Raw genomic sequence first — 25,119 nt, forward strand, 5'->3', positions numbered from 1 at the left:
TGCTTCCTAATCTAGAAATGCATTCTAGATCTGCACTGTCCAGCTTGGTAGCCACTAGCCACATGTGACTGTAGAACCCTTGAAATGTGGCCAGTCTCGATGGAGATGGGAAGTAAGTGTAAAACGCACATTGAATTTCACAGACTTGGTGTGAAAAAAAGAATATAAAATATTTTCATATTTTAAATATTGATTATATGTTGAAATAATATTTTAGGAATATTCCAGTGAAATATATAGTTAATCTTAATTTTACTTTTTAAGAATATGGCTACTAGGGGCCTGGTCTGGTGGCCAAGTGGTTAAAGTTTTGTGTGCTCCGCTTCAGCAGCCCAGGTTCACGGGTTCAGATCCTGGACGCAGACCTACTGTGCTCACCAGCCATGCTGTGGAGGTGTCCCACATATAAAGAAAAAAAAAAAAAAGAAAGAAAAATAGAGGAAGATTGGCATAGATGTTAGCTCAGGACTAATCTTCCTCAAGCCAAAAAAAAGAATATGGCTACTAAAATTTAAAATTACATATGTGGCCTGCATTGTATTTTTATTGGACAAGGCTGTCCTAGCTATTACCCAGAACCTTCTTTTGTTAGGGAGCGCTCTGCATTCTTCACTGATGTCAGACATGCTGATTTAGGGCACAGGGAAGATTAGAGCTGATTTGAAAGAGTGTTTGCTACATCAAAGCGAATGTTACTGCCCATCTTAGATATAATAGTCGGTCCTCGCTCCCAGAACCAAGTCCTCCTTGGTCAGACCCCCGCTTCCTCCGCCTCCAGTGTGAGTTCCTGCTGTCCTGAACCCTTGTGCCCCCTCGTAGGTTCTGTGATTTCTCTCAGCTCAGACCTTTGCACAGACTTTCATTTGTGTGGAAAACTCTCTCAAGACCTTGTTGGCTGGCTGTCTTCTCTTCGTCCTCCAGGCCTCAGCTTGAATGTGCTTCCTTTAAGGAAACCGCCCCCACTCCCCCACCGCCCCGGCTGTGGGGTGGTGGACGGGGTGTGAGCCCCCTTGTGTGTGTACTCACACTTCTGTGCTTTTCTCCTGTCACTACACCCGTCCTCTGGCTGCACGCTTGGCTCTGAGCAGAGGAGTTTGTAGTCATTTGCTTCTTTCTAGGTGTTCTGTGGCCTGTTTCATAGTTTAGATGGAAAGCGAAGGGGCCACGTTTCCTACTTTAAGCTGTCCGCTGTGGCAAAGAGTCCGTGTGCAGTGAATTTAGACTAGATAGTGTCTCGTCCCCTGATAGTAAGATGCGGCTTAGTCTAAGAGCCAGTGTCACAGAACTTGAGAGGGTGCGTCCTGCCCTGTGCTCCCCGGGGTCCCAGTGCTGGGGACTCCACCATCTCAGTCACTGTGATGCGCTGCTCATGGTAGGTAGGCACTCAGTAACTCTTGGGATCACAGGAGTGTAAAATGTAAAATTTTGAAAAATGTAGATGTTAACCCATTTTGAAGAAGAGAGCAATATTAACTATGTAATATATAATTATATAGTGAAATAGTGAAGAATTTCCAGAAATGTTTGAGAGTCAAAGTCCTTCCTGATAGAAACTTACCAGAAGCCACTATATATAAGAAATAGTGAAGAATTTCCCAGAAATGATTTAGGGAGAGCCACAATTCCTTTCCTTAGGAAATCCGTATAAAGACGTTTTCTCAGAGTCTGTGACTTAGGTGCTTTTGAGCTGCAATATGTCTGCATGTAGCCTGATGCTGTGGTTCCAGAACTGTGTTCTCAGATTCCCAGAAGCGTTGAGAATCTGAGCAAGATGCCCTTGTGACTAGCATCCCTGCTGCCTCCCTCCTCACTTTGAGATCGATAGAAGGGGCTGGCTGACCCAGGTAAACTTCCAGAGCAGGTCTGCCTTCTGAAGCAGAGTCAGTGCTCAACACTTGCTTGGGTCTTTCCCCTCAAACATTGTCTTGCGATTTTGGCCCATTTTTAAGCCGTCGCAGGTGGTGGAAATGTTGGGGCATGCTGGTTGAGGGAGAGGCAGGGTGTCATTGCTTCTGTGCTGCTGTCTGGTTGGCCACTCCACAGGAGTCATGAGTGAAAGGCAAATCTGAGACAATTTGGTAGTAATTTTCAAGCTTTTAAATACTTTTTCTCAGCACTGGAGTTGACAGGAGGGCGTTGTGCCCTCCAGGTACATATTTTGCTGTACTTGGTCTTGGTGTCTCAGAGCATGGCAGCCTTTTCTACCCTGATAAGGGTGGAGAGCGGTGTGAAAAAGAAGCCGTCGTAAGGCAGCTGCAGCAGGTGAGGCCAATTCTGTACTGAGCCCAAAAGGCACAAACATGTGTTGGGTGAAAAACGGGACAAGATCATAACCGAGTTGTGTAACTTTGACCTTGTCACATCTGCCACGTCTCCTCTCCTTGTCTTTAGTACAGAGGATTGAATGTCCTGGTAAAGGGACCTATGGAAACTCCAAGTCATTTCACAGATGGAGGAAATAGTCACATACTGATGCTGATTTTATACAGTAACCCCAAAATAAGCAAGAACCAAATGAATCGGAAAGGCAACAAAGTCTGTCTTGGTGTGACCCAGCAACGCTCCCTTCCCTGCCCCAGGCTCTCGGTCGAGTCATTATTTCTAAGAGCTTGCTCCAGCCCGTTAAGGATGAGGGTCAGGCAGTGGAAGAAAGAAAGGAAAAAAACAGGAAAAGGACCTCTGGACGATGAGCAATTGAAAAAGTGGGCATTCTGGTGAGCCGGTTTGTGGAGGTATAGCCAGCCCGTCCCACAGTAGTTATTTTTGAGATTCTCTCTTCATTTCTGTAGTGAAAGTGGTCATGATGTTAACCTTCAGGCTTCGGGAATGTAAACAATGCCCCCTAAATTCTTGAGACTATATTTAAGAAAGATTTCTGTATGTGGCAAAACTTTTTTAAAAAAGGATGCTTAACAGAGTACGTCTTCAGCTTCCCTTAGGTGGAACGCTTCCTCGTTCCACAAATGTGGGTAAAGGAGAAGGAAACGGCCTGTGTGTCTGTATGGACCGGCCCTTTGGGTCTTTTGTAACATAATTAAAGATGGAGTGGAATGGGATGCGTGAGACCAAAGGGCAGCTAGTAACGTGTGAAAGGAGCGTGTGGATCACGGTCGCTGAATGTTTTCTCTTAGGTCCTCACACGGGGACCTGTTTCTCTCTATACAAGAATGGCAGACCACCCTTCTGATTGTGTGCCATAATTCTACGTTCTCTGAAGAAGAGAAGAGATTTCTTCCTAACATTTTGATGAGGGTTTTTTCAATTACCTTGAACAGATTTTGTATAATATGAGGTTTCCTTTCAATGAAGTAGTTTAGCCCAGTGAATGCTTGTCATCTCAAAGTAGCCAGTGTTTCTTCACTAATGATCTGTATTGTAGGAGAAAAATGAAGAATTAATTAGGTTAAATGAGCACCAGAATGTTTTTACTGGAGAAGTGTGTGGTAGCAATGTACTCACTTGTTAAATTCGGCCTTTATAATTGTGAAATGTTTCAACATGACCGTTTGGTGTTTCATGGTACTTGGTCTTGGGTGTCAATATTGATGATGATGGATTTGGTTGTGAACTCCCACGGCAACCTTATAAACTCTGTACTTGAGAGTGTTGGACGGGAAGTGTTTTTAGTTATCGGTTTATTTTTTGCCCCGTGGATACAGATGCTCAAATCAGTTTTTTAAATTACTGAAGTTAACAATTGATCATTTTAGCCAGGAAATCATAGGGAGGATTTTTTTGGTTTAAAAACCTTCACACTGTGGATATTTTGGGCCAGACAGTTCTTTGCTGTGGAGGACTGACTTCTGCATTGTGGATGTTTGGCAGCGTCCCTGGCTTCCGTGTACTAGATGCCAGTAGCACCATGTCCTCAAATTGTGGCAAAATTGTCTCCAGGCTTTGCCAAATGTCCTCTGGGAGGCAGAATCACCCCTGGCTGGTAACCACCGGTCTGCTGACGCTCAGGTATGGCCTTTGCAGAGACAACAGCTGACACCTGCGTCGTCTGACAGGAGGAAGAGGAGTTTGGCAGAATGCTGGTTGCATTTGCTTCTGCCTTCGTCTGTGTTGCCACCTTTCTGAATTCTTTAAACTTGCACGCCTCACGCTTTAATGTGCATCCAGACTATCTGGGGATCTTGTTAAAGACTCAGACTTCACAGGTCATATTGATGCTGCGAGCTTGATGACTCTCTTGAGTAGCAAGTTTTTTTCAGACCCTGTACACAGGGGACATTTAATAAATGTTTGGTGAGGAGGTTAAAAAGCTTGTTTTTCTTTGCTCTGGTTGGGACTCCAGATAGGGAAAAGTTACATTATAGGTAGCCCTGAAATCTAGGATCTTTCTCAGAGTTTATCCATTACAGATTTCATCAGCATAATCCTATCCTTGTGGTCTCCTGGAAATGTAACTAGATATTTTATAGATATCTACTTGAGAGCAAGTGTTAAAGAACATCTTATATTTACGTAGAATGTTCCTCAAAGGTTATCAAGTTCTCTTTAGAAATAAAGCAGAGAGATTAAGTTCTCTGTGGAGTGATATTGTACGTGATGCAGGGCAGTACTGGACACATCCTGATCGGGACGATACAGTCCAACTTCAGGACGTGCTTACTCCTGGGGAGGGAAGAGATGCTGCAGGGTGGCTGTGCTCCAACCGTATTTGTGGCATTTCATCTTGTAAATTCTGAAACAACTTTGCCTCAACGTTGCCATCAATTGACCCTGGGCAATTGGGTGCACTGGTGTTACCGACATTAGTTTCAGTACTTTTATTTTTATATATTTGAACTGTTTCATAATTAGAAATAAAAATGTTTGTGGAGGATGGACTGCTTTCAGATCCCTCTTTCATCGGCACCTGCCTGTGATGAGCACTTCCTTCCTGCTCCTTGTTCAGTCCTTGTCAAGGGACAATCTGGTATTTCTTCTCCCTGCTTCAAGTCCAGACGTCATGAGCTTGAATCTGAGGTGCCCACACCTTTTCGTGTGAGATAAGTATTTGTTTCTAGATGATTCTCATATCAGTAGAAAAGGGTTCCGGCGTGTGATCATCAGACATGAGCTAAACCTACTGGAGCTTTTTTTCAGTTTTGCTGATTTTATCTCCCCTGCCCTAACATGGAACTTGGTTTTCTTTTCCCTTTTTGGTGCCAATTGTGATATTTTAGACGGTTTCCAGAGCAGGTAGAATGGATTGAATAGAAAGGGGATTGATGTGTGGGCTGCTTATTCAGTCCTGCAGTTTGTAATATTTTATGTTATTCAATACTTTATGACATAGTTTATATTTTTAAAATATTTTATACTATTCAATAATATTGATTAATTCTAAGTCTGTCCTCAGCCTCCTGGCCGTTCTTATTCCGTGGTCGGCTGCATGCTTTAGAACTCCCTGCACCCTGACTTATGGTCCTGCCTCTCCCTCAGCCCTGGGTCCTTAGGGTGCTCGCGCAGTGTCCTCTGCTTCTAGGTCGTGGGCCTATCTGGGAGGAAGTCATCACAAGTGTGGCTGTTGATTTCATAGAAGTGAGTATTCTTTCTCAGTAACTGACCACCCCTAGCTTCTCGGAAGCCTGATTCTTGCGTGGCTCCTTGTCAGCACCACGCAGTGGCTCTCTAACCCGTCAGCTCTCCATGGCCCGTCTGGCCTACACTCTCTCTGGGCTCAGCCATGAGACTCTCACTTTCTCCTTTAAGCAGAAGAATGAACCCCTCTTATTTCCCTTCATCACCCTGAGGACGCGCCACAGTCCGTACACTCCGCACAGGCTGCAGGGACCTCATTTCTAAATTTATCACCCTTTGAGTACTGAGAAGTTGTCTCTTTCCTGACTTCTCTGCTGTACTTGATGCGATTTCCCCTTGTTGAAATCTTCAGTTCTTAAGGTACATTGTAGCCTTGGGCTCCTGTATATCCCTGATCTTTCTTCCTTTGCCAGGAGCTTTTGTTCCTTTGCTCACTAAATCCATCAGAACGTGTTTGTGAGGCACGGTGGGGATACATGAGCCACGGGGAGCTCATAGGAAGCTCCCATTCTCAGGGGAGGCTGAACAGAGTGGTACTTCTGGGTACAACAAGGGGCTCTCATAGTAGGAAGTGACAAAGGAACAGAGCAGCAAGCACCTAAACCAGCTTCAGGAATGGTGGTATCAGGCCAGCAATCTTGGATCACATGACAGTGAAGGTTGATTTGATTTGCCTCACGTTTCTTTCTCCTGCACTGATGTCCAAGGAGGGGCACAGAATCGGACTGTTCGTAATGGTCACGAAAACAAGTGACGTTGACTGCTAGGTGGTAGAGTGTCTACTCCGGGTGGAAGTGCAGGTCTGCTCCCTGTGGCGTGGGTGCCACACGCACGTCCCCTCGGCCCCGCTGGCAGCAGGAGGGTTCCGCTGGCTGCTGCTCCTCACCTTGAGCTGGCTTTCTCTGCGGCAGGCATGAGCTCTTGAGAAGATCTGACTTGGTCCTCCTAACTGCAGGCCACTGTGGCCCACTGACTTCACTTTCAGTTAGAATCTAGGCCAGTGATGGACATGCTTTAATTTAGTGTAGGATTGGGTGAATGCTCTGGTCGCGTGCTGCAATTGAGAAGCTGTGCTAATTACACTAGAAGTATCTGCATGCTCCTCTTAGGCATCTAAACTTCCTCTTCCACCAAAGCATAGGCTCAGCCCTGTCTTGGCTGCCAGGCCTTCTTCCTGGGCCGGCCTATTCACAGACTCTAAAACTCACGAAGATCAAAAGTCTGTGTTTCGGCTGCAGACAGAGCCAAGCGTTGATTATGTGTGACCATGGGTGGTGGGTTAGTATGGATACTAAATGGAAAAGGCCCAAATCTAGTCTTTACCTTTAATTCTAACCACTTCCCTTAAAACACTTTTAGCAGGATTCGTAGCCAAGTGTGGGACAGGCACATCCAAGAACCTGGGTCTGTCCTCACGTCTTGTGCTTATGCAAGCAGATCATGGAAGCTGCTGGAAGAGGGCAAGGGTGGCACAGGGCAAACTTTTGGGCCATGACCATGGCCAGCCATCACTAGCCTCTCTACCAGCTCCTGCGTCTGGATTTTCAGGATGGATTTGTGGTGACTTTTCACCTGCAGTCTGGGGTTCAGCCTTTGGGAAAGCCCAGGGTTTCTCAGCCTTGGTACAGCTGACGTTTTTTGGGTTCCAGGTCTTTGTGGGCCTGCTATCTTGTGCACTGTAAGATGTTCAGCTGCATCCCTGCCCTCTGTCCACTAGGGGCCAGTAGCACCCCATGATTTATGACAACTGAAAATGCAGACATTTCTAAATGTTCCCAAGTCGAGAACCACCAGAATAGTTCCTTTCTGGTAGGTATGTTTGGTATCATTTGATATGGAAAGGGAATTTCGTCAGCTTTGTTGTTGATGCCCAACCTAATAACTCATCAGCAATAAGTCACTCACATGCCAAGGTCTAGGAAGGTGAAGTGGGCTTTATTTACTGCTCTGTTGGAATAGTGGGCAGACAGAGAAGCATAATGATTAAAAGCATGCATGTTGGATGCCGTGTGCCTTGGTTAGAGATATGGCTCAAGTTCTTAATAGCTGTGATATTGGGATAGTTCCTAAGTGCCTCTGTGTTTCAGTTTTTGTGTCTCTAAACTGAGGGAGTATTAGTAGCTTCCTCGCAGGCTCCTGTTCGTGTAGGAATCAAATACCTGGTGCCTGGCAGTGTGTGGCCCAGATGGAACATCGTGGGTTCAGGGGGTGACAGTAGAATGATCAGATGTCTCTGGAACTCCCGCCCTGGCTCCGGCTCCCACACCCTTCCCCACTTCTCTCGTGGTTCTCAGGTTGATGTTCTTCTGCACTGAAACGCAGGGCAGCAGGATGCACGGTGGACCCTTGGCAAAGTGCTCGGACCTCCTGGGGCGTGTGGCCCAGCGTGCTCCCACGGGGCATGGGGAGGGAGGCTGTGCTGCTTGTGCTCTCTGTTCTGTCACAGGAAGCACCACCCAACCATGCGGAGTACGAGTCAGGTCCACAGGGTTTCAGGCTCTCATTCGGCAGTCCGCATGAGCCTGAATCTCCGGTGAGAGCGGCTCAAGGTGTGAAACTCTCCTGTCCTCAGGGTTTGGGGAGCTGATTCCTGTCCCTGTCCGGAATCAGGTTCAGTTGCTTGGATCCCTGGCTTTTTTCTGGCCTCTTCTTCTGCAGCATTGTTTTGGAATACGTGGTTCTGTTCCCTGGGGCCAGGCAAGGAAATGCATCTCTGACCTCTTTTTGCCTCTCGGATGGTGTTTGCAGTCCTCAATTAGGCAGGCGGTACTCAGATCCCCAGATCCTGGGGTCAAGGGCATTAATGGGTACCACCTTGCTCTGGGGATGGGGAACAGAGATTCATTTCTCAGAAGGTCACAGCTTTGACTACTTAGCCAAGTATCAACCACTTGCGTGTTTGTTCCAGCTTCAGCCTCACAAAGCCAACGGAGAGGAGTATAAATATCTGGGACTGTCGGTGGGAGTGGGAATACTGCAGAGAAGGGATCCTCATACACTTTACAACCTAAAATTTTATGTACTTCATACCTGTTGGAAGAATCAGTACCCTTCGATTTTAATAAGCTATGTTGTGACAGTTACTTATGAATTGGGCAATTCTTAAATGAGTTTGATTAAACACAGCACGTGACAGTAAAGCAACTATTTTCATTTCAAAATGAGTAGGACTTAAATGTTAAGGATCTACTTTACACAGCTTAAAGATGGTGCCCAGCGTGCATATGAAAGACCTGTGCTTTTTCTGAGTCCTTCAGGTTGGGATCCGTTGTTGAATATACGTGTCCTTTTTAGGCCATTCCATTTGTGATTATTTCACTTTCCCAAGGGATTTCGTTATAAGCCAGTCAAGTACTTTATAGGAAAGTTGTCTTGTGTCTTGCCATGTCCCGTGGGAGCTGTCAGATGCTGTTTCATTATTGCCTGAGGTGTAATGCCCATATGTAAAACATTCTGATAATAACAGGTGCTCCTTCCCATCTTTTCTGTACATTACTGCTTTTCTCTTTTGTATTTTCAGTCTCTCTCTGTCTACCTCTTCAAGGTGTAAACCTGCCCAAGTCTTTCAAACAAAGAGAAAACCTATAGATCTAGACATTGTGACACCCCAGCAGCTATAAACTTGGTCAAGCCTTTTCTGTCTTGAAATAACAAGCCTCCTGTAGGTGGAGAAGCAGTGCTCCATCCTCGGTATCAGTGCGCACATCGGCTTTCTAAGCGTCACTGCTCACGAGCAGGAACCAGACTCCCTGGAGAAGTGGCTGATTTCACCTCAGGCCCGGGGAAGGCATAGGTGAATTGAGGTGTCTTGTTGGCAGAAAGCAAGGAAGCGCTCAGACCCGTGGGGAAACGTGAAGAAGGCCACGGAAGCGGAGCTGGGGGCACCTCTAAATTGGACAATTTGGATACCGACAAGGATGACAGTAATAGATGAAAATACTCTGAAACACGAACCAAATTTGGGAGTTGATAGTGATATTAAAAATACGGATAAAAATGAGAGGACGAAGATGGAGCAGCTCTCCTTTACAGAAGAATGCCAGCTAGAAAATGTAGGAGGAATGATAGAATTAGAAAGTCACCATTTACAACCTCAGTATAATAATCGATTTGGGCAACAATCTTCAAGTGACTGTGAAAAGCCATTCGGTGAAAGGTTGTGGGAGAACAGGATACAGTTGTCCCTCGGTATCCGTGGGGAATTGGTTCCAGGACCCCCGGGGATACCAAAATCCACGATGCCCAAGTCCCTCATACAAGATGGTGAAGTGTTTGCATATAACCTATGGACATCCTCCCATATACTTTAGATCATCTCTGGAGTACTTATCATGACTAATGTAAATGCTGTGTAAATAGTTGTTATACTGCATTGTTTAGGGAATAAGGACAAGAAAAGAAGTCTATACGTGCTCACACACACGTAACCATCCTAGGCCTTTTGATCAAAGGTTGGTTGATTCTGTCTGTGGATGTGGAACCTGCGGACACGGAGGGCCAGCTGTATTCCACTCTGAAGGCATCATTCCCACATCATTTAGAATAATAAGGAAAAAGTACCTTTTCAATAGGAATATCTGGCTGTCACTGAATGATCAAACTCTCCAAAAATGGGATAACTTGACATATTGTGCCTCCTGCTATGATTGAATTAGATGTACACAACAGACCTTGTGAAAACACTAATCACGGATGAAGAGTCGGACAAATTCAGAGTATGGAACATTCTGCAAAACAACCAGCCTAGACTCTTTAAAAAACCAATGCCACGAAAAGCAAACATGCTGGGTGGGAGGGAGCAGTTCTGGATCAAAAGAGGCCAAAGAGAAATAATAGGAGTGATCTGTGCTGGTGACTGGGGTGAGCAGAGGGGAGAGCCACAGAAATGGTTCTGGGACAATCGTGTGAGTCTGGATACAGACTCTATATGAAATTACTGAATTGATCTTAATCTTCCTAGGTATGATGCTGCTATGACGCGGCAGGAGAATGTTCTTGTTTGTCGGAGATGCATGTTGAAGTGTTCAGGAGGGAAGGGCCGTGATTGCCTGCAACTTATTTTCAAAATGGCTCAGTAAAATAGAGTCTGTGTGTGTGTATGTGTGCTTGTGTATACATGTACTGTTTGCATGATCTGTATTACATACAGCGTATCTGCATACACGTGTGTGTCTATAGGTGTATATGAATGTATGTGTGTATCAGTTTTGAGGCCGGGTCCTGAGCTCGGTGCCTGACACAGCAAACACATCACAGCCGTCTCTGGACTTCTCTTCCTCCTGACCTTTCCTTCTCAGGTACCTTTGGGAGCTCCTTGCCTATCCTTAAAATTGGTGTTTCTTTTTCTGTTCTTGGCTGTCTTCTTTTCTCTTTCTACCTATTCTTCTAAGTCAAAGTAATCTTTACTTAAAACGTTGTTTTAAACCATCATCTATGAAACAAACTTTTCCTTTCTTCCATCAAATACTCTTTTGGCACCTGTTCTCAGGCAGTGTTCTTGGGCTTGAGGGTGAAGCAGAAAACCACCAACATTGCCCCTGCCCTCTCGGGGTCAGAGTCTGGTGGTTCTGGCACCCGAGCAGCCTCGTGTCCTCCTCCCCACCGCCACCTCCGGTTCCTGCAGTTCTGGGGCCCTCCCAGCCCTGGGTGCTGAGGAGCCACCTGCTTTCCCGCCACAGGGCAGCACTGTCCCACCTGCCCCGTCAGTCACACCTCATCTGCAGCTACAGCTGTGTCTTGTCATCTCTTCCACTGTCATCACATTTTATAGCAATAACTGCCGAATATTCATTGGGAACTTTACCTTGCCCCAGATATGGGCAATGCTAATGGATTTCATTTTTTCTTTTTATTGGAATACTTGATCCTTTGAAAAGAATTTATGTCACATAAGCTAAAGCACAACAAAAAGAACGCAGTGCCGCACTGAGAGCCAGCACCCCTCCAGCATCTCCCGCTGCATCCTCCCCAGGCTGTCAGTGCTCCTCCGCCCGGAGGTGACCCTGTCCTGAATTCTGTTTTCCATTTCCTCCCTTTTAAAATGAATGATTTGAATCCACAGGAACATACCTTCCATTGTACAAATTGTTCACGCTGTATGTATTCTACCAGGACTTCTTTGTATCCCATGCTCAGCATTATATTTCTAAAGTCCAGCAGTTTGGAAAAGGAATTGGAAATATTTAGAAAAGAGGGACGTTCACTCACCCGATGGCTGAGCATTTTAATTCCTGGGTATGTGCCCTAGAAAACTCTCACAGGGGCATGCCCAGGATCACTTGCAAGGATGCTTGTAGAAACACTGTTTGAAATAGCAAAGATGTGGAAATAGCTCAGATGATTACTGACAGGAGAATGGGTAAAAAACACATCATTTATCTTGGGACATTTTACGTAACAGTGAAAATGAATGAACTACAGCTATGCGCTCTTAAATCCTCAAGTTGTCCCGAAGAGAGAGAAGTAAGCCCATTTTATAGTTGAGGAAACTGAACTGTAGGGAGTGTGAAGAAATTGTCCACTGTGCTGCTGCTGGGATGTCGTGGAACTGAGATGTGAATGCAGGTCGGTGCCATTCTGAAGCCTTAACCACTAGGGAGTATCCTCCCCTATTGGAAAGACTTGCTTTTGTTAGCTTGTCTGCACTGCTGCGTGGAGAGAGAACTTTGTATTTTCATCCAGTCCAGCGGGTGGTTCCTGGTAGGTGTTGGCTGAGTTTCTGATGGAGGACCTTATTTTACGCAGGAAGAAAGCAGGTGAAGGGAGCTTAGTGGCTTGAGCAAGTTCCTGAGGTGGTAACCAGAGCGCCTACGACCAGGGCCCAGCTCTTCCACGCCCTGTGACTAAGCGTCTAAGCTGTAGGGTCTTACCCTGGTTTCATGCCTCCCCTCTAGAGGGTCCTGGGAGGAGCCTGGCAGATCCCATGTCAGCATAACTTGGATTATCACTGCCCTGGTCCAAGCACCTTGTCTGGGGCCTGCATCGCTCTCCCAGTGGACAGCAGCGGCCGCTCCTCGCCTGTGGGACTCGAATGTGAATTTGTCCAGCCTGAAGCAGCAAAGAGGCCAGCACCCTTTCTTTGATCTCTTGGATGTCACTGATGTGATTAACTTGTGGAACAGGTCCAGGTGTGTTTGTGTGTGGGGGGCACGGGGGAGTGTGGAGTGTGGAGAAGGCCAGCCAGTGAGTATTTGGTGCCCTTGGCAGGTAAACCAATATTTGTTGTAAATATAGATTATTGTTGTGCTACTTAGGTATTCTGGCCCAGTGGGACAAAAATTGAAAACAAAATGCAAAGCTGAGCTGCCTAGCTCTCCCCTGAGCTCTTCCTGTCTGTCACTCATGGCCACCGAGCTCTGAGCAGTGCATGCCTTTTCTCTGCCCCAGGAACCCATGAGGGGTCTCTGGTCCTTTGCAAACAGGTGGGGCTGTTGGCAGGGGTCTGGAGCAGGACCAGCTGAGTTTTGTCCAGGCTGCGTACGAGCAGCTGGAACACCCAGGTGGATTTGTTTCACACTGTCTCCATGGTGATGGTGCAGTCCAATTCTGTTAAGGTCTAGAGCACAGCCCTGAGGCGGGTCCTGGTCCCGGAGGCCTGGCTTCTGTCTCATTGCCCTGCTCAGGGAGGCCGCCTCGCTGGTCTCTGTTCAACGTCTCCTCCTCGGGGAGGCCTTCCCTGCTCGCGGGTCTGACGTAGCCATGCCCTGCTCAGCACTCCTGCCTCTCCCCATGTTTTATTTTCTTTATAGCTGTCTTCAGTATTTAGAATAATATTTATTTTTAAACTTATTTCCTCCCCCCTTCTTCTGGCGTACACCTCCCTTAGAGGTCAGCTTCATGAGAACAGAACTTATTCCTTTTGTTGCTGCATTAGTGTGTGGCTCGTATAGCAGACATTCAGTAGATACTTTCTGAGTTTATGAATGAATCTATTTGTTCAAATTTGGTCAAGTTAAGGACTTCATTTCCTTTATTCTCAAATGATAAGTCTTTTACAGTTTATTCTGAATTGTCACTTTCTAGTGTGCAGTGGGTTAAAATGCATAGATATCTTTATTGATCTTTGGTGCATATAGTTGATTGACTATAATCTTTGATTTATGATATATTCTTGTGCAAAGTTCATGCAAGATTGACTTTTAAAATTCTTTTTTTGTTAGTTTTTTTTTTAATAGGAAGATTGGCCCTGAGGTAACATCTGTTTCCAATCTTCCTCTTTTTTTTTTCTCTCCCCAAAGCCACAGTAAATAGTTGTATATCCTAGTTGTAAGTCATTCTAGTTCTTCTGTGTGGGACGCCACCACAGCATGGCTTGATGAGCTTCATCAAGGTCTGTGCCCAGGATCTGAACCTCGAACGCCAGGCTGCCGAAGCGGAGAGTGCAAACTTAACGTTTGGCCATGGAGCCGGCCCCTTATTTGGTTAGTTGTAATCATGTTAATAATTTCTCTCAAACTCAGTAACCAAAACAAAAGCCAAGACACTGACAGTAATAAGCTCCATGTGACTGAATGCTCTACCCTCTCCCCCACCTGCCATCTCCCTGGTCACTTTCATTCCATGTACCCTGAGTCCTGTTTTCTTCATTCTCTCGCTGTCTTGTTTTATATTGTTTCATAACATCTATGTGAGTCCTAAAAGTGTATATATGTACATGTTGTATGTATATATGTATGTATGAAATTGTGTTTTTTAAAGACCATCTGCAATCTTTTAGTGATTTTATATGTATCATAGCACATGACGCAATCCATGTTACTGAGTGTTGCTGTAACTCATTTGTTTTGGTGACCGTAACATTCTGTGGTCAGAGCCTATTACTATTCATTCACTAAATTTCTTGTGTTTGGGATGTTTCCAGGTTTTTGCCCTCGTGAATCATGCTGAGATGCATGTCCTTGTTGTCTCGTGATGAACATGTGAGAGAGTTTCTTTTGGGTGTAAATCTAGGAATTAAATTGCTGAATCATTGGGTAATAATGCCAAACTCTCTGTCAAGGTGGCTACACCAATTTATGCTCCTTCCAGTAACGTATCAGGATTCTGTGGGTGTAAATCCTCTCCAACATTTCATTTTCTCAGATTTCTGACTTTTGCTTGTGAAATGTTACTACACTGTGGCTCTGGTTTGCCTTTCTGTGGTCATTGATGAAATAGCCTCTCCTCATGTGATAACTGGTCGTTTCCAGGAAATGTCTAGTCATATCTTTTGCTCGTTTTTTTCTCTTGAATTCTTTGTGCTGTTGTTGATTTGTAGAAATTCTTTGAATATTGTTGGTAGGTGCTTTGTTGGGCTTATGTATTGTGAATAGCATCTCCCAGGCTGTAACTTTTAAAACTTATATTTTGTATACTTTTAAAAGTATATATACTTTTTGGATTTTATAATATATATATTATAATAATATAAAATATAAAATATATAATATATATAATCATATAAAAGTATATTTTGATAAACAGAAGTTACTCATTTCAATATAGTCAAATTATCATTTTTTTCTTTTTGAATTAGTGCGTTTTTGTATCATAAGAAGATTTTCTTATTCCAATCTAAAACAGTGGTTCTCACAATATGGTCTGTGGAAGCATGGGGGGCCCTGACACCCATTCAGGGGGCCATGAGGTCAGCCTCACTTTTAAAAGAACACTAACATGTTATTTGCCTTTTGCACTCACTCTACTGATATTTGCACTAATGATGTAAAAGCCAAGGTTTGTACAACAAACCCGTGGTTTTTTCAACACAAATCAAGGCTAGGTATCCAGCTGTCCTGTAGTCATTGCATACCTTCCCACCGTGCAATCTTAGTGAACAAAAAAAGAAAACAAAAAGCCAAGTTCACTTAAGACTGTCCTTGATGAAGTAATACATATTGTTAATTTGGTTAAATCTTACCCCTTAAGTATGTATCTTTTAAATATTTTATGTGACAGAATAGGAATTGTGTGTAAAGCACTTCTGTCGCATGTGACAGTTGTATAGAGGAACGACACTTGAGGATTGAGTTGCAAGCTGAGTTAAATGCTTTTTGCATGGAACACAGTTTTTACTTGAAAGAATGATAGACAAACTACAGTAATTCACACTTGGGTATTTGGCAGACATTTTCTCTAAAAGAACTGTCTAAGGCTTCACGGCAAGGAAAACAATAGCAATATTTGTTGGCAGTGATAAAATTCAAGCTTTCAATCAAAGTTAGAATTTTGGAAAACTTGCTTCTCCCACTGTGAACTTGACGGCTTTCCAGTACGTAGACTGAGATGACTGCCGATATTAACATGATCTTTTGATACTATATGAGGAAAAGTATCTGTGCTTCAAAGTTCTGCCTGAATGTCTATCTCCAAATGACTAGTGAATGTATAATGTTATAAAATGTAGCATGGGCAAAAGATTTATAAAGGATTTTCATGTAACAAAAATATTCATTGATAGGGTTTTAGATTCCACATTGCAACCAACCTTTAAGAAGCCACCACTTGTTGAGTTTTGGTGTGATATCAAAGAAGAAAATCCAGAAGGCTATTAAAATACCCCTCCCTTTTCCTATTGTGGATCTGTGTGAGACTAGATTTTCTTCAATTTATTTTAACTAAAATAACATTTTGAAACTGATTGAATGCAGAAGTGGGTGTGGAAATCTAACTGCCTCAGGCCAGATGGTAAAGAGATATGTAAAAATGTAGAGCAATGCTATTTTTCTAACTAAAACTTCCTTTGAAAATATAATTGTTTCATAAAAATGTGTTATTCATGTTAACTTGTGATGCTATTTTAAACGAATTAAAAATAAATATTTTATAAATTTCATAATTTAAATTTCTAATATAATAATATTGGTAGATATAACTTACACAAACAAAACCTCTTTCAGCTCGTCATTAGTTTTTAAGAATGAAAGGGATCTTGAGACCAAAAGTTTGAGAATCCCTGGCTAAAATATACTTATCTATATTATCTAATAAGTTTTCTTTGGGATTAGTTTGCTTATTTTAATGTGTCAGCCGTTAATCTATATGTGTACTGGACAGTATGTGGCCTGTCTGTAAATACTGAAAAAGGATAGCAGATCTTTATGAAGAGTAATTAAATTTAAAAAATATGTAAAACTTCCCAGTCTATCATTATAACTCCTACCGATCACATTTCTTTCATTTTTTTCTTGAGGTTTTTGGTTGTCTATTTGTTTGATTATCCATCCATCTGCCGAACATGTGGATTAAGCAAATCATAACTCTCACGTCCTTCTCTGACTTCTTTCTCTGTGAGACCACTGCCCCTGGGACTCACGGCCTTGGAGCAGATCTCCAGGCTCCTAAGCTGTCACGGCCCCATCTGTCCAGGAAGGACTGGCCTACTTATTACAATGTAGTCCCTCAAGGTAGTTGGCACTCACTGGGCATGTGTTGACAGACATGCATTACTTCCATCCTGGCACGATGCCCAGTTTTCTTTGCAATGATAGGAGGTAAACTGCGAGAAGCATTCATTTCCCCTTATCTTGTGATTTCTTTTTTGGCCCCGTGAGTGTCAGATTCTAAGTTAAGAAATTTCCTGAGGGATTTTGCTCTTGGCCAGTATGACCCCTCTAACTTAGTAAGTTATTAGAGGGGTGGGGGAGGGAGTCCATTTTTCCTGAAGAGCTGCCGTGTGCCAGGTTCCAGCGTGTCCCAGCCAGCACCTCAGCAGCTCTCTGGGGTGACAGGTTTAGCATGATGTTTGCAGGTGATAGGACAGGGGAGAATCAAAGAGGCGAAAGAGCTAAGAAGCAAAAGCGTGTAACTCAGGGTCACAGTTCAGATTCAGCTGTTTATCTGCAAAGTGCCTGTTTTGTTCCTCCATGTGAGATAGGCTCTACAAAAATCTGAGTCCTCACTAATATTGACTATGTTAGACGATGTGATTATTGCCGTTGTTGTGTAAACAGCTAGTTAAGGGGGGGGAGGGAGCAGTCCTGGACCCTCTTGTATCTCCGACTTGTATTTATGTATAAATCACAATGTTTATTGGATGCATTCCTCCTCTTACGTTATAGAGACAAGGTCGGGTGGGTGAAAGGGCGCTGGATTTGAAGCCAGATGACTTTTTCTTTTAAGCCCCATCCTTGGCCTTTATAAGCTGATTATCTTGTTTGAGTCACTGAACCTCTCTGGGCCCCAGTTTCCTAGTTGGTAGAACAGAGCCAATAATAGAAAGTCTTTCCCAGTGTAGTTTGGCTACTGGAAACACCCAATTTTGATCACAGTATCTGTGCAAGGCTTTTGAAGCAGAGGGTTGTTTCTCTGGGAATAATTAGGAGTCCTGGATCTCATGTCATATAAAAATGATGTAAATTATCATTATTGGTGTTCTCCTTACCCCTTGGCCTCTTGGGCTGCCCTTTGAGACTTGTGTCTTTTCTTTTTTATTAGGTTGAGTTGTATAAAATTGCTGATCTTTGACTATTTTTTATCTCCAAAAAATGGCAATTTCATATGGTTAATGCTAGTCCATTTAATTGTTATTAGTAAAATTACACATGAATGATTAAAAAAAAAAAATCTGTCTAATTGTGCCAAAGGGCGTATGACAAAAAGCCAGTGAGCCCAGATCTTGGTTACATTTTCCAAGATCAGCTTTCACACTGGATTTTCCCCTCGGGCTGTCTTGATGACACGGTGACCCCAGCAACCCGTAGAGGGCTTTGTGCTGAAGCAGGACTGGGGACCATGGAGCCTGTTCCCCTGGAATGGGTGGCACTGCTGAAGGGAAGGAGGAGTTGCAAATGCTAGCGTGTTCATTGTAATGATGTGAAGTGGGAGCTCTGTCTGTGTGTCTAAATGTTTGTGTGTCTTTGGAGGTGGATATATTTTTCCCGTGAATGCTTTCTTTAAGTGGGAAGAACTAGCAAGAAAGTTGGTAGGTGTAAAAACAAGTTAGAAAAGGACTTAGGAGGTTGCAGTTTCTCCATTTAGAGAATCATTTAGGAAGAGTCATAGCTTTTAAAAAATTATAAATTTAGTGATTTAAAAAATTTTTTGGTGGCAGAGTGGAGAGGGGCTTGTGGTTGGTGAATCACCCCCCAAATCTCTGGCTTCCTTCAATTGCAGTGTTCTTACAATCTCTCCAGACAATGGGGCCCTTTAAAAAAAGGTTGTTTTTTTCCTTTTGGTGGCAAAATAAACTGGAGTGAATTCTAAGCACGAATTAAGTTTTAAAATTATCTATTAGTCTAGATTTTATGGAATTTTACTGTTGAATTTCTAGGAAAACAAAGAATAGAGTAAGTTCCACGAGTTTTATTCTTTGTCTTTGCTGTCCACAAATTAAAACTAGAAATGCTGTGAATGCTTGATATTTAAATGTTAGTGAAATCTCAGAGGAGGAAACCAGAAGTCAAGAACCAGGCGCATGAAAATCAAAACCTAAGACGTTAATAAAAAACTAAAACAACAACTAGGAGGCTTATTAGATTCTTTTTTCTTGCCTTTGAAAATCAGTTGCAACTCACCATTAGATGCACACCACCAGCCCAGGCTTCCAGCTCGGGGGGAGACGCTAGGTGCTTCCTTCCACGATGTATTTCACCTTTGGTTTCAGTTCTTAGTGAGGTTGTGGCTTTTTGTGCTCTTAAACCAAACCTCCTTTTTTTTTCCCCCTTCTTTCTCCAGCATTTTAGTCTTTTATTGGACTCCCTTAGCTCTGAGGATTACGTCATAACCCAGCTGTGTCAGTGCTCTCTGTCATTTCCAAAACTGACTAACTTCCTGTCCAGGTCTACACAACACTGTCTTATATTTTACAAGCTATAAGTTTACAAATTTTTAAAATAAGAAGTTCCTAAAGCCTAATGCACAAGCCCACGGAAGAAAACCCCGTGTCACGCAAGTAGAGAACGTTTACAGGGAAGAGCTAATTGGACTCAGTTTAGTCTTTGAACTTGGAAAAGTCAAATCTCTCCTGTAAATCTATCACTTCTCATTCCAGCCGTTAAAAAAGAGAATGCAGGACGTTAAGAGCACAAAAAGTGATTTTACGTTGGAATCACAAATCTTCTTTAAATATATTCTGCATCGGATGGACTTTTCTCACTCACCAGCTTTTCCAGGCTCCCATGTTCTCTGTAGGCAAGATTGGATCAGCGACTGAGCGCAACATCTGATGTGGAGGGAGGTGTACTTTGCGTTCTGCCTGGGCTGCGTGTGTCGACCAGTGGGAAGTGCTGCATTAGCTCTCAAACCAAAGCATTTAAAGTGCTCTGTGAAATGTTGACATCTCGCCAAAGGCTTGAGTGCCAAGCACTTAGATGTCCACTCCTCTTTGGAGCCCTGCTCTGCTCTGTGCTTGTATATGCTGGGTCTGCCTTGTGCTTAAGGTTATAAATTACCCCAGTCCTGAGCAAACAGTAAGTGGTATGAAACTGGGTACAGAGAGAGAGGGGAGAGCGGCCGAGCACGGGAGAGCTCAGCCCGCCGAAGGCTGGATCTTTCCCATGCTAGCTGTGACCTCTTCCAGTAAAGCTGTTGTAAGAATTGCTGCTATATTTATCTGGAAGTATTTCCAAGTTGTAATTCACATGACTTCAACTAACTTCTTGAAACTTGTTGCAAAACTGAAAAATACTTGAGAGCAAAACAGAGCAGAACACTTCCCACTTTGAGTAGCAGGGGCAGAAGTGGGGAGGCTGTGTAGGCGGGTGCACCCCTGAGAGTCGTGATCAGCAGAGGGCAAGACAACTGTCAAATGAGAAGAGAGATACGAGAACCCCAGAGCTGTCTCCCTGGACGTGGGGCGTTTCCTTCTCCAGCCCTACCCTGTTCTGCGGGTGGACTTGGCGGTACGTGGCCTCCTTCAGCTGTTAGCCTGAGGCATTCCCGACCTTGAGTTGGCGCTGTTGGGTCTCCTCGTCTTTCCTCAGGTTATCCCTTCCTCTTGGATCTGGTTTTGGGGCGCCCTGTTTGGCCCCAACCTCTGGGTCATCTCCATAGTTAACAAGCGGTTGCCGGGATCTTTACCCTCACAGAATCCCCTGGATTAATGCAGTCCTGATTCATCATTCAGGAGGAAGGGCTTCGTCTCCTATGTTCTGTCTGCTTCAGACCCATCCAGGTTTGGCCCCATATCATCAACTTTACTCATTTCACCAGTTTCTTTCCCTTTGTCTTAGGGTAGCACGCTCATTATCAATCATGCTTATCATTATCAAACAAAATGAAACAAAAACTCGCAAAGCTCCCCCTTGCCCTGAAGTCCCTTTTATTTGCTGCCACCGTCTACTGGTCGCCCAAGCTGTAAACCATTAAGTTCTCCTTCACTGGCTCGTCCTTCCCTATCCAGTCAATCACCAAAACATGATTTTTTTTTTAATGCCCAAAGATTGCCTGTCTATGATTCTCACCAAGCCCAAGGTCATGTTTGCCTGTATTCCCTGCCTCAGTCTATTCCCCACCACAGTGTCTGCCCTCCGGTCACCCCGAGAGGGACCCTCTAAGATATACGCATGGCCAGGTCCTTTTGGGGGTCCCTGTCACCTACAAGACAAGTTCGTGCTGCTTGGTCTGGCAGACCCAGTGCTGCACAGTGCGGCCCTGCCCATCGAGTGCTGCTCCTGGTCTTGAAATTCATCTTCCAGCAGCGCTGCCCTGTCTAAGCTTCCTGTGGTCTGCACGGTTCCCGCTCCTTGCTGGGCTTGTGCCTTCGCCCTGCCTGCAGTCACTCTGGAGTAATTCTCCTCTCCCTTCATGTGGTACATTCTGCATTTGAACTGTTTCTCTAAAATTCTAGCCATTCGTGTCCTAGCCTCTCAATTTTTGTTATATCCACACGCCATCTGCTCTGTTTATATCTGATTTTTGTTTACATGGAATCACCTGAAAAATTAAATGTTAGGATTCACCCTAAGCAAGCATATCTTTGAAATTACAGATTTTATGTGTTTATGTTATCTTTTCATTAAAATAATTACATAGCTGTTCAGTGAATTTGTCTGGGTTCAGTTTATCCTGAGTATTTCTCAGACCTGGGGAAACACTGCTTTCAGGTGCTGTTCCACCCACCTGTCCTCTGGGAAGCTGTTTCTGATCTGCCTCCTCACTGTTAGCAAAAATACTGTCTAGCCTTCCTTCCACCCATTCTTATATCCGTCTGTTCATCTATTCAACCGAGTACTATTTATTAGTCACCTGCTGGATGCTGGATGCTGGATGCTGTAGGCCCCTGGGGGTGTAACCATGAGAGCTTAATTTGTGTTTTGAATTGCTTGCCCTGTTTCTCCCAGCTGGATCAGGAACTGTTGAAAGCAAGGGCAAGATCTTGTCAGTTTTATATCTTCAGCATCTATCATGTTTACTCATGGAATTAAAAGAATACAAAAGTCAGGATGTGTTGATTTGTTAATTTTCTCTTTCTTCCAGGTTTTACTTAAAAGACTCGGTCTGTTTCATAAATGAGACTTCTAAACATTGGTGAAGGCCACAGTAAAAGTTAATATGCTGACTTTTATTTTTGAAGATTTGTGATACCTGATATAAAAATAAACTGTCTTTTATTAATATTCAGTTTGATCTGCAGGAATAGCTTTGTTTGTTTGTAATCTGGTAATTGCTAGAACTAGCTCAGATACAAAGAAACCTGGAGTCAAATGTGTGTATATTTTAACCCAAACCAGTACTTGAGGCTGTGTGGATCAAACTTGGTTCAATTTATTGGATTAAATAGTGAGTGTAGCACAACAGAGGCACTCACAACTAGGTATACAACTATGTACCGGGGGACTTTGGGGAGAAGAAGAAGAAGAAAAAGAAGAAGAAGAGGAAGAAAAAAATAATGATTGCAGTGTTGAAACCAACAAGTACTACATGGGAATGCCAAAGGGCAAAAGTTGTTTTTCTTTGATTAGAGGAATTTGTGCGTTTATAATGGCATTTGTTCTATTTTGTGAGCCGAAGGGAGAGTGGAGGAACCGGAGACTCAAATCTCTAAGGCTTATGAGTTCAACAGTCTTGGGGAATTAAAAGAAAGAAGTGTTAACAGAATCCACTGGCACAAAGCTAAGGACCTGGGGAAACTTGGGGGCGTGGCAGGAACCCCGAGTTCAGTGGAGACAGATGTCAGTGCCTGGCGTTTGAGAGACTGTCTGCAGTGAAACAGGCCAGTCTAAGTGTGGAGGGTGGATTCTTGTACACTAGGCAACTGCAGAGGCGCGCCCCTTTTCACTGTGTTCAGGTTCATCATGTCTTAGTTTCGCACTGTGCCAGAAACCACTCAGCTAATTGTCGCAGGAGGCTCCCCATGCCCACACTCTGCAGGTTGAAGTCGTGCACAGCAGCAGGAGACGTGCGCTTCCATGGGGCTGAGGACACAGCCCATCTCCAAACACACCACCTGTCCTCTCTCCTCTGGCCTTTGTTGGGTCGTTGCCTCCACCGGGAGTGGGCTTTCTCCTCCATGCATCCCTTCAACCCAGCTCAGACTCTACCATTTATGGAGCTCTCCCTTATCTTCCCACTAAGAATGAATGAGTGATCGGCCCTTTCTGAATTCCTATAGTGCTTATTTTGGATTCTGATTAGACCACTCCTCTGACATTGTACTGCATCACAGATGGTCGTGCCCGTCTCTCCTGGTTGGGTGGAAGGCAGGTCTTTTGCCGATGCTCTCGAGTCTGTTGTTTACTTGGCCTGTCGGGATGGAGAGCAGATGATTTTCCCGCAGCCTCTGTCCCCCATGTTGCCAGGCTGCCCAGGCTGGCTTCCGGCCTTGACTCATTAGCTCTTTGCTTAGCAACCCGTGGGCACCCCGCCCCCTAAGACTCCGGCTCAGTGAGAAAGGAAGCTCCTTCAGATACGAAAAGCTGATCGGATCCAGTGAACGAGCATCTCCTCTGTTCTCCTTCCTTCTTTTTTTCCTAGCCCAAGAAATTTAGTCATCCTTTTAATTTTGATTTGTACTTTCAGAAATCAAATAATTTTATAAAACTTGTAGTGAAAAATCGCAGTCCTTGCCCTTTTTCTATGCCCCGGTGGCCACCTGTTTCGCTTTTTAGCTGTTGTTTTTGGGCATCATCCCCTCTATTCCCCCGTAGCTGAGAGTTCTCGACCTTCAGTAGTGCCTGTTGACGTCTTCATGAGGAAGGTGAAGACTTAGCTCTTTTATCCTCCACTCTTGCCTTCCCCTAGAGAATTTTGTCTACAATTTTTGGATGATCAGTATCCCTTAGTCCTATAATTGGAGCGATGTAAATATTATTTATAGCCGAGGCTCAGCGCCTGACTGAAGGGGATTGCAACTCCCCACCTCCTCTTGTGACCAGGAGAAACTGTGCCCACTTGCTCCAACGAGGGCAGCCTTCCCTCGGGGTCCAGGCTGCCCGTTTTCCCGTTTACGGTCAGTTAAGTGATATCGATGTGCTCTATAAATGTCCGCTCGTGTTATCACTTCGATGTTATAATTAGAGCCAAACCTCACTTCGTCCGGTGCTCCGCTGTACGTGTATAAATAGGCTCACAGGTGCCTTGGCTGGCATCTGCGTTTGGAGAAATAGATAAAGTCCAGGTGTATGTTGACATATTCAGCTTTTGCTGGATAGATTCTTCTCAGCACTGTACCTCACCAGGCAGAGGACATGTGTGTTGACAAGTCCTTGTTATTAGTAATTTTCTGTTATATTTCACCGGAGAGGCCTTCCAGCTTGTCAGTTGTAGGCATTTTAGCTTTTGGCAGCTTGGAAGTATTTCTGTCTTGGAGAAGTCACTTGCATGATCCATACACGCTCCTCAAACTGTGTTTTTTATCATTGTCCTCCTGGTCGAGACTTACCTGCTGCCAAAAGCCTGAATCAGGTCCTGACTCTGCCTTCCTGCTCTCTTCTTTAGTTTTCCAGGAAGCCTTCTGTTATATTATCCTTGATAGGCAAGGCTATTGATTTTACTCGTTTAAAAATACAGACAATCACTTAGAAGATAAAAGCTTGAGTGAGTCGTAAATAGGCAGGCTGGGCACTGGCTTGTGCAGTTGATGAGCCTGTGGGCAGACCAGCTTCATGTCAGAGTAAGCCATCCGCGAAAAGAGCGAAAAACCAGATAGCTGAAGGGAAGCGGGAAAACGACGGTTGTTTGTAAAAATGCCATTTTGGAGACTCCTACTAATTGGTAACCCTCATGTGTATCTGCCTAAGCTTTGTCACAGTTCAGAAGGGGCAGAGAGAAAGCCCGCGGTGAGGGGTTGCTCAGCACGAGGTGTGAGGCGTGAGCGCCCCCAGGAGCGGCTGCCCTGTGCCTTCTGCAGCCCTCGGTAACTGATGATGGCCCCTTCCTGCAGCCTCCCGTCCTTCGCTGGGGACCTCACACAGTCTCTCAGAGCCTGCCGCTGAGATGCAAACTTCGTCCATCTCTGTCTAGAGTTTCCTCCAGGACAAAATGGTGGCCCAGAAAAACACTCCCGCAAACTTGTCTCATCCAGCGTGGAGGCAGAGTCGGGGTTAGACCGATCTGTGATTCTTTGCAATTCATCCTATGTGACGTAGTCAGAGTTAAATTTGGGTACCAAAGCGAGCTCTGCCTCTTATCAGCCTCGGGACCTTGCGCCAGTTATGTAATCTGTTTCCCCGT

At 44.4% G+C, this 25,119-nt stretch overlaps 3 protein-coding genes across 39 annotated transcripts in view; 1 reads left to right on the plus strand and 2 right to left on the minus strand.

The window, feature by feature from the left end:
- The window catches only part of MED12L (mediator complex subunit 12L), a 315,678-nt gene that overhangs the window by 118,498 nt on the left and 172,061 nt on the right, over positions 1-25,119 (plus strand). The gene's annotated exons all lie outside the window — the stretch shown is intronic.
- Positions 1-25,119, minus strand: part of GPR171 (G protein-coupled receptor 171) — a 63,716-nt gene that overhangs the window by 16,944 nt on the left and 21,653 nt on the right. The window contains exon 1 of one of the 2 annotated variants that reach the window (XM_070236901.1): positions 19,023-19,181. The exons of the other annotated variant lie outside the window; for it this stretch is intronic. The gene's annotated coding sequence lies outside the window, so the exon portion shown is untranslated. Of the gene's footprint in view, positions 1-19,022; positions 19,182-25,119 lie in introns of those variants that run through there. 2 annotated transcript variants of the gene reach the window in all.
- The window catches only part of P2RY14 (purinergic receptor P2Y14), a 49,542-nt gene that overhangs the window by 2,770 nt on the left and 21,653 nt on the right, over positions 1-25,119 (minus strand). Inside the window, exons 1-2 of one of the 7 annotated variants that reach the window (XM_070238339.1) lie at positions 19,608-19,985; positions 3,267-3,368 (exon numbers count right to left, since the gene is read on the minus strand). The exons of 1 other annotated variant lie outside the window; for it this stretch is intronic. The gene's annotated coding sequence lies outside the window, so the exon portion shown is untranslated. Of the gene's footprint in view, positions 1-3,266; positions 3,369-3,459; positions 8,965-19,022; positions 19,986-25,119 lie in introns of those variants that run through there. 5 more of the 7 variants (XM_014731920.3, XM_005600990.4, XM_005600989.4 and 2 more) reach the window with 5 other exon arrangements.

The sequence above is a fragment of the Equus caballus genome, chromosome 16 (genome assembly GCF_041296265.1).
Source record: "Equus caballus isolate H_3958 breed thoroughbred chromosome 16, TB-T2T, whole genome shotgun sequence".
NCBI lineage: Eukaryota > Metazoa > Chordata > Mammalia > Perissodactyla > Equidae > Equus > Equus caballus.